Here is a 9,525-nt window from a genome sequence, read left to right as displayed (position 1 = left end):
CATTAATCTATGCTGCTGCGTTGACCTCATGGCGGAATGTACCGAGAACAAAATTCAGAATGCATTTCTCAAGTGCCAACTGTATGATTGCTGTGAGGTCTGTTATTTCACTTAACTCATGTAATCAGTGAATTGTTTTCAAATTGTTCTAAAAAAAAAAACCCCAAACCTTGTTGACAGTCTGCCAAGTAGTTGTTCCTCGGGTCGCAGAAGCACCCTCGGCATTACCTGTGTTTCTTTAAATATGTGCAGCATACGTGTACGCTCGGTCTCATCTGTGCTATTCTGATCGGGCATTGCGTTAGACTTGGACAGATGCGAGTGGTGAAAGATTTCTCTCTTGTGGCACTTGTCTGTGTGTGTCCTGTCTTGTAGAGACTTAATATTAACAGAACCTAAACCTGTGTAGCCAAAGCCTGTTAGGGGCTTTACGCTCTGCTGGTCGTGGAAGTTTTGCATTTTCCTACTCTATTTAAATACATAGGTGGCATCGGCTGATTCCAGTCTTTTCTTAACCAATACCCCGTGATAACCAGCTCTAGTAGTCAGACTGATGCACCGGTGTGTGCCCTCCAGGCTGCTTGTCTTAAAAACAAGAAAGCAGGAAAAAACTGTATAGACTATAGCGGCTTGGTTTGATTTTTAAACTCTTCCTACCAGTGTCTTGGAGCTTTACGGTTTCCTCTGCTTTCCCTGCATTTTCTCACCTACTTGTTTAGTATTTTAATTTCTGGATGCAGCAGGAAGCTGACCAGCGTTACCAGGTCAGAGAATGATAGAGAGAAATGTAGTTTTGTCGTATCGTCAGCTCTTCCGAGGAGAGAAATCCCACCCTTTGAGCAGGTTCGGCGTCGCTCCTGTTTAATAGGTTGACAAGCCCTTGGCAGGTGGGTTTAAAATGCAGTGTGTGATTTGAACCTAGTGCAGAAATCAAGAATGTGGATTTTGCAAGCCTCGCTGCACATCACATAATAGCCTTGGCGTGAGCAAATACATGTCAGGAGAGAGCATGTAACAGCCAGTCTCCCTTGCCCAGAAGACATGATACAATTTGCCAGGCTTAGCACCTTTTTTGAAATAGTCATTGCAAGCTTAAGAATTAAATTAAATTTAAGAATTAATTAAAGCTTATTTCTAGGAACTGGAACACTTAGAAACAGCTTCTTTTCTGTGTGTTACAGAAGAATTATCTGATAGCCGCAGAAATCTGAGGCAAAACACATTTAGCTGCAACTTCCTTGTAATGGATTTGCCAATGTAAACAACCACGTCCCATAAGTCTCTTCCTGTAAACCGTCTCAGAAAATATCCTGAAATGTAAGATACGTGCTTGCCTGATACATGATCTAGTATGAAATCCCTGTCCTAAAGTGCAGAGTCCATTTAGTGTCTAATTTAGCTGTAATTTCTTATCCGCTGTTTTATCCAGGTATGTGCCTTGACAGTGAGGCTTTTGTTTTTGAATGTTTAAATAGTCTGATATTTACTAAAGGGGGTTTTATGGGGTTTTCTGGGGGGTTTTGTTTGTTGTTTTGTTTAATCCAGCCAAATTGGGGAATTTCCTGGTTATGACTAATACTACAAAACACAACAGCAATCTCTTTGTGTCAAAAAAAAAAACCAACATTTTTTTTCCTTGCTCATCGTTTTTAAAAATAAAAAGTATGAGTCAGAAATAGAGACTATATTTTATATAGCATCCTGGGTTATTTTGTGTTTACTTTTTTTTATCCTACTCTTCTCAAATTCATCTCTAAAACAAGGAGCTTGTTCTAGCGGGTAGGCACAATCCAGCTAATACGTATTTCCAGAAGAAATTGAGGGAATATTTTAACGTAGGTAGGTGATCTGTGCAAGTAAGATGTAGACGAGAGGGACTGACCCAGTAGTTGGCAAATCTCCGCGGCATCAGTGCTGGCAGCAGGTAAGATTTGCAGCACTGAGCGTGGCGGTGGATACCTGCAGAATAAAGCAGCGGTGGCTGCCCCGTGCCTTGGCTCTGCAAGGCGCCTGCCGAGCGCCAGATGCGTTTGCAGACGTGGGTGGCTCCTAGGCAGCATGTGGCGTCGTCCACAGACACGTGGGCACGTCCCTTCGCGTTAATGCAAAGCAGGATTGGGACTGATTTTCGGAGACTGTAAACGGACCGCTTCCTAGCTTCCATTTTTGAGGTGCATTTCGCTCGCCCCGTTGCGTGAGCGTCGCGAAATGAGTCGGGGTCCACGTGGGAGATGCTTCTCTCGCCCCTATGGTGGACGAGGGATGCACGGGGCAGCCTTGAATGCCAAGGACACACACAGATCATCCCTTCTGTAAGGAGTTGATGGGGTTTAGCACCAGTATTTGAATGCGTCTAAAGCACCGGTCTTGCCTAGCCGCTGGCTAGCTGGGAGACGGTGCTTTTGCTCCTGTTATCCTCAAAGAAGTACTGAGTGACACTTTGTAAGGGGGAAGGGACAGAATTTGCCTTTGAAAGGGGAGTTGCGATAAACCTGTGAGCTCCTTATACTGCGGAGTAAGATAAGATGGCCTTTGACATTCAAGCTAACCTTAACCTGGGAAATAACGAAGGGGTTTGGTGCCCACAACCTGTATTACAGCAGCAGTACAGGTTATGCAAAATTATCCGGTTAGGCAAAATGCTCTGTTGCTGGAGAGCACTGCGCACTACGGCATCTTCACCAAGGAAGACGGCATCTGGCCTCGGGTTGGGAACTTTCCAGCTCTTAGACTGACTTCTTTCATCATCTTGGGCATGTCGCATGATCCTGTGACTTCAGTTTCTTTGTCTGCAGGTGGAAATAGCATTAACTCCAAAGGCACCATCATTTCTTGTGATGTTCGTGCTCCACAGTCTGTATTCGCTGGATTCTCTGACTCTCCTGACGGTGAATGTCATGCTCACGTGAGCATCATTCAGTATTTCATCTTTCAGAAGCAGGCCGGATGACTTCTGACACTGTTTTTGTTAAGTGGTGTGAACACCTCCTGCCCCGTTTCCAAGTTACCATTTGGAAGAAGAAAGGACAGGGAGGTGGTGCATTGCCCGGGGAATTGGACTGCAGTAAGTCAAGCAAGGATTGGGTTTTGAGTGCTTTATCCTGTTCTTTTAATTGCACGACCCCTTCATAGTTCCACACGAAACCGCCTGCGAGGAGGGGCATTATTGAACATTTTCAGTGTGCACCTAAGTACATTGTAAAAATAGTGTTCTTTCAGAGGGCTTTCATTTTGCGATACGATGATGCTAATATTATATCACTGATCCGGTGGAATTTGAGATTAACGTGCATTATACCCATCTCTGCTCTACAGCCGGTTCCGTTTTACAGGCTCACCCAAGGGGCTCTTCTTTTGAGTGCTCAGGAGCGCGTTACGCACAGGAGCGAACTGATGGGGCTGTCTCTGCGAGTCGATTTGTATTTCAGCGTTTGTAGATTAGAGCCTTCATCTCGGCAGTTGTGAACCATTTTAAGAAAACTGAATGGGCTTGGGCACCGTAATGCCCTGCTTGCAAAACGCCTTTGGGGGCACTTCAAGCTAGTGATCGCCACAGCTTTGTATATAGAAAGATTCATTACATTTCTTCTAAGAATGTAAATATTCCTAGCTGTAACTAAAGTGATTCTTACCCTAGTTTTTTATAGAAAAATGCTTTTTATTTGTAAACTTCAGAATAAAATCGTATCTGGAATTACCTTTAAAATGAAGTATTCTCTTAATTTTTTTTATGTCTTCGTGTTTTAATGTGTTATTTGCATAACAGCTACTTCATTTTTCTTTCCTTGTAGACTTTACCCTTAATCTTGTGTTACATATAATGACTTTTTTTTCATAATCTTTTTTAAAAAAACATCTGTTCTAAGCAAAGAGGTGGTCTTAGTTAACGAGAGCATAGTCTGCAGCTGCTGTCCGTGAGAGAGGCAGATGGGAGGTGGGTGCTGGAGCAGCAGCGTGGGCGCTCGCTTCCCCTCCTCCCTGCGGAGAGGCTGCCGTTCAGCGGGATGATCTGCCGGAACGTCGTCTTCTGGGTCCTGTTCTCGGGGAGCGTTTCCCAAATGCCAGCAACGCGGACAAACGGTAATTCAATTTGTTTTTAGAAATGGCAGGTTATGGAAAAATAGCAAGGAGTTTCTCGAAGGGGCTACTTAAATGTTTGTAGCAAAACTGTACGGGAGTCTGCACGTGGCCCCAGACGAAGCCGTGCAAATGTCGTCGCTAGATTCAGTCTCTGGGGTTTTGAGGGGTTCCCCTACGTGTGCTGCATTAAGCCGTACGCTTCTACATGAGCAGAAGTGCCACCGGCAAGGTCAGCCAAGTTTGATACACAAGGAAGTTTTAAGAAACAATTCAGTGACTCTGCCTATCATTGCCTGGGTTTTCTCGCTCAATAATTAGGATTTGGCCCATCTTGTACATGGTACACGGTACACGCAGGTCTGGTTTATCTGTAAAAATCTTCGCCCGTCTTGTCAACGAACAGCTCCTCTGGACCAGCCTCCACAAACCAGCTTTAAAACCTGAGCCACTTCTATTCTTCTATTACATTTTCTTACTTCCTTTTAAATAAATGCAGTAAATCAGTAAGGAAGTAGAAGATGAGATAATGGGGCAGCAGGAATTCACTTAAGATGTTTACCGAACTAAATACTTGGCTGACTGTCTACAAATAGACCCCTGCTGTCCCTGGCCTGAATTGCTAATTTTAATCCTTCAGGGAGGGGTGGAGACAAGGCCGGCAGAAAGGGAGAAGAATCCCTTATCCAGCGGGAGGGCGGTCGGAGGAGCCGCTTCCCAGTTTGCTTTGAAGAAACCCACCTCTGAAAGGACCACCGAGGCTGGGGCTCACCGTCTGCATCCAAATAGCAACGGTCCCGGGGTGCACGTCGGCCGGGCCAGCCCGGCAGCCCTCCTGCGACGGCCGCTTGCCGCCCGGGATCCAGGGCCGAGCATGTAAAATCCTCCAAACAAACCCTTTTAAGAATGTAAAAATCCTCTGTGCCTCTAGCAGCCTGCGCACGGGGGTGTTTGATAGATCGGGAGTCATTCTCCCGCGTGGGGTTTGCGAGCGGCATTCTGCAAATCCCTGCGTGGAAACGAGTGCTTCTGAGAAGAAGGGGGAAAAGAAAAAAAAAAACCACCACAAAATTAGAGACTGCGCTCTGCTGAGCCAGCGCAGCTCCTGGGGCTGGGTGTCCGTCACTGCAGGGACACGGGTTTTCTGCCTCGCTCACACCATATGTCTTCGAGCTCTTACGCCAGCAGACCGTGTCTCCTCTTTGCCTGCCTTCTGAAAAACTGCGAGTACACCCGCTGCTAGCTCCTGTGTTAGCTTTACCTCCAGGCAAGGTAAATAATAAGAGCGCTAAGCAGGAATTGCCCAAGAACACCAGGTAGTGGATTAAATTCCTGAAGAAAATGGCTTTAAAGCGTGCGGTCATTCAGTGAGGGTTCCCCATAGCGGCAGCTTGTGTCCTGGAGCGTGCAGGAGGGCTGGAGCAGAACAGCGGAGGAGGCTCAGGAGGGCTGGAGCAGAACAGCGGAGGAGTTTCGTTGTTCCCCCTAATTGCTCGCCAAAGCCCCCGCTCTTCTCCCCTTGGCCGTGGCCGTGTCGGTGTGGGGAAGCTTTGTCGGCTCCCCGTGGGAAGCGAGGCTTCTGGAGATGTCTTAATTGTGACCATCTGGAGAGTATTTTGACCCTGGGGTGAACCAAGTTAATTTCTTTTTGATTTATTCGTTAATTATCTTGGGCCATCGCAAATCCTATGGGTCCCATAGCTTCTTCCAAGCTACCGGAGTTTGTATAGCTCCTGCTTACAGCTGCAGAAGGAGCTCTCCTCCCTTACGAGGCTGCCGCTTTTCCCTTGCGGAACGTCGCTCCCTACTTCAAATCCCAAATGGCAAAATCACCTCGTAGGGGCCGGCTCTGCCACACCTGCGGGGATTTGGGGCTCTTTGGCCAAGAGCTAAGGTACCACTTTGCTGGGAGCCGGGGCAAACAGCGCGTTCAGGCGGCCGGGGCAGAGAGCGGCTCAGTTTGTGACCATGCGAGTTGGGGGCGGCTTTGGCCACCGAGCCCCGGTACCCCCTGCTCGGGTCCCCCCCCGGGCTCCCCCAGCCCCGCCGGGCTCTGGAGGCCGAGCCGCCCCCCCCAGCCCCTTCCCCCGAGGGCGGCCGGCAGCCGGGGCCGCCCCTCCTCCGCCGGGAAAGGGAAAGGGAAAGCGAAAGCGCAGCGGTGGCACTGCGGAGCGGGGACGCGGCGGGGCTGGGGGCAGCGGGCGCTGGGCCGGCACCGGGCCCCCCCCGGAGCACCCATGGACCCCGCCGGGGCATCCTCGTCCGGCTGGAGCATCCATCATCCCCGCTGGAGCATCCTTGTCCCCGCCGGAGCATCCTCGTCCCGGCCAGAGCATCCATCATCCCCGCCGGAGCATCCTCGTCCCCACCGGGGCACCCATTGTCCCTGCTGGGGCATCCATCCTCCCCGCCGGGGCACCCACGGACCCCGCCGGAGCATCCTCGTCCCGGCCGGAGCATCCATCATCCCTGCCGGAGCATCCATCTTCCCCACCGGCGCATCCTCGTCCCCACCGGAGCATCGTCCCTGCCAGCCCCGTGGCCACGGGAGGTAAGCGGTGCCTTTCGCCGCTCCCCGGGCATCCCCCGCGGGCTCGGGGGCCGGGGGAGCCGGGGCCGGGGAGGGGAGCGGAGGCCGGGGATGCCCCGGGAAGGGGCCGCGCCGGGCGGGAGGCAGCGCGTACGGAGCTATAGGTGCCGGGGCAGGGCGGGTGGGTTTCGCTGCGGGGGGTGGAGGGGGAGCTGCTGGCTCCGGTCCCCTCCCTGGCTGCTCAGCGCTCTCCTCCGCCCTGGGCAGGTGCGAGTTTGGGTGAAGAACCCGCCCGTTCGGCAGAGGAGAGGTGAGAAAGCCTCCTCCGTGCCCCCTCCCCATCGCCTCCATCCATCCGCCTGCTCCCGGGGGTCCCGCAGGCTCCCCGCACCCCGAGCGCCTGATTTTCCGACTGCTGTTGAAGCCGGCACCTGTGAAAGTCTGACCTTTAAATTACAATTTGGGGCGTTCTTTCTTGCGCGCGCTGTGCCCAGAGGTAACGCGTTTCCACGGGCTGTCGGTGGGCTGGGCGCTGCCGCCCATCGCTCGCGTTGTTCAGTTTTTCCCGCTGCAAGTTCCTGTTTTCAAGCTTCCAGTTGCTTTATCGCTCTGCTAGCTTCAGTTGTTTGAGCCGAAAACGTTCCGTCCTGGATGTCCGCCTCAACTTGGCTTTCGTTTCTGTATTTATTTATTCTGTTCCAGTCAGAAGGGAGGCAAGGATTGACCCTTGTCTCTCATGGCCGGAGTTCTGGTGATCTTTTCTTGGAGCAGCGCTGCCCGCCCCGCCTCCCTCTCTGCCCGAGCAAGGAATTTGTATTTGGAAGGGAGAACAGATTTTGGAAAGAGCTGTTGCCCAAATGTAAACCGATTTACACCGATTATAATAAACTAGAAGCTTAGTTTCCTTCTGGTTTACATCAGGTTAAGCATTAATTGAGGCTCTGGTAAACGCCGCTGGCGGTGCCGCAGCAGGAGGAGGGGGTCAAGGTTGGGAACCTGGAAAGGAGGAGAAATAAACGTGGATTAGGGAAGAGCGGTGTGAAACCGCATGAGCTGGGACAAGGGGTGAGGCTGAGGCTGGACTAAGACTAGACGAAGCGCGGCGGAGGACAGAGAGCAGCGGGGACAGGGTCCCCTCGCCGGTTGATGCTGCCAGAGCCCAGCGCCCCAGGCTTTCATAGAATCAGAGAATCGTTTAGGTTGGAAAAGACCTTTAAGATCATCCAGTCCAACCATTAACCTACACTACCAAGTCCACACTAAACCAATTAAGGGTAGACTAGACTAAACCATGTCCCCAAGTGCCACCTCTGCCCGTTTTTTGAACACTTCCAGGGATGGGGACTCCACCACCTCTCTGGGCAGCCTGTTCCAATGCTTGACCACCCTTTCCGTGAAGAAATTTTTCCTAATTTCCAACCTAAACCTCCCCTGGAGGGGCTTTGCCCTTGCCTTTGGCAGACGACATTCAGTTTGTTCCTCTAGCAACAGCCATGACCTCTGCCCGCTCTCCCTTTGAGAGCAGAGCCCTCAGCAAGTCAGCCGGCTCCGGCCACGCTCGGCTTGCCGTTCCCGTAGGTCAGTGAAGAGCCAGTAACACCCTTCTGCTGCTTCTGCAAAGGGCGCTTGGAGCCACCAAAATTGGGGGCTGCAGCTGGGGGGAAGATCCCGTTCACCACAGAGCCAACAGCGTGTTTGGAAAGGCTGCGTTCAGGCCATGCTCATGCTGCTGGCTCGGCTGCCAAGGGGTGCTCGCATTTCGTAGAATCATGGAACCATGGAATGGTTTGGGTGGGCAGGGCCCTTCAGAGCCCACCCAGCCCAGCCCCTGCAGTGCCAGGGACAGCTTTAACCAGCCCAGGGTGCTCAGAGCCCCGTCCAGCCTGGCCTGGGATGGTTCTGGGGATGGGGCCTCCACCGCCTCTCTGGGCAACCTGTGCCAGTGCCTCACCACCCTCAGTGTGAAACATTTCTTCCTTATATCCAGCCTAAATCTATTCTCCTTTAGTTTTGCTTATTTTTAAACTGAGTGCACGTGCTGACCCCAGGTATGCGCCTGGCCCCAGGTACCCCGCGGGCACTGACACGGCCGGAGCCCGGCTGCGGGGTCGGGTACGCGCTCCGGGCAGTGCCTGCGTGAGGGTTGCTCTGACGTCCCTGTCCCAGGCTCGCCATCGTGGCCAGGAGCCGGGATGGAGGGAGTTGCGGACAGAAGTTGGGATGCAGGGAGCTCTGGGAGCGGCGGCCGGAGGAGCCGGCTGTCTCCAGCGCCCAAGCTGCTGGCAGGTTGGTGGTGATGGTGCAGGCAGGAGCAGCAGCCAGGGAAATGCTCTTCCAGAAGTGCAGAGTGCTCGGAGCAGCCACAGAGCTGAGCACGAGCTGAGCTTTGGATGTGTAAAGTGCTTGTTGCTGTCATTTGAAAATTAGGTGGTGTAGGTCGGTCACTCGAACGGCAGCGTTGCTGTCACCGCTGCGTCTCAGCCCAAGAAATGAGACCGTGAGGCCAAGCACTGGAATTGCACAATAAATATTCTGTCAACGTGTCCCTCGCAAGGGCTGGTGAGATGATGCGGTTTGTCCTCGGAGCAGGGTTTCACCAGCACGGAGAGGATGCAGGCCTGAGCAATGCGGAGAAACGGCGTACAGCGAGTGAGCACCGCTCATCTCCTGCCGGCAGCGAGGCAGGGGACGACGGAGGCGCGTTTGTGTTGCCCGAGTGTCTTGTAGTGATGCGAGCTGGGGGGATTTCAGCGTTCAGAGTCTGAGTTTGTGACCGCGGTCGTGTTCTCTATCGAAATATTGCTCCCCAAGCGCTCGAGCCCGTTGCGATTCTGTACCTAAAGATACCGATTAATCAGTGGTAAAACTGTATGAGCTCAGACACAAATAAACGTTGGGTGAATTTGGCCCGCAGGCTC

This window comes from Pelecanus crispus, chromosome 8 (genome assembly GCF_030463565.1).
Source record: "Pelecanus crispus isolate bPelCri1 chromosome 8, bPelCri1.pri, whole genome shotgun sequence".
In the NCBI taxonomy this organism is placed as follows: Eukaryota; Metazoa; Chordata; class Aves; order Pelecaniformes; family Pelecanidae; genus Pelecanus; species Pelecanus crispus.
This window is presented reverse-complemented; position numbering follows the sequence as displayed.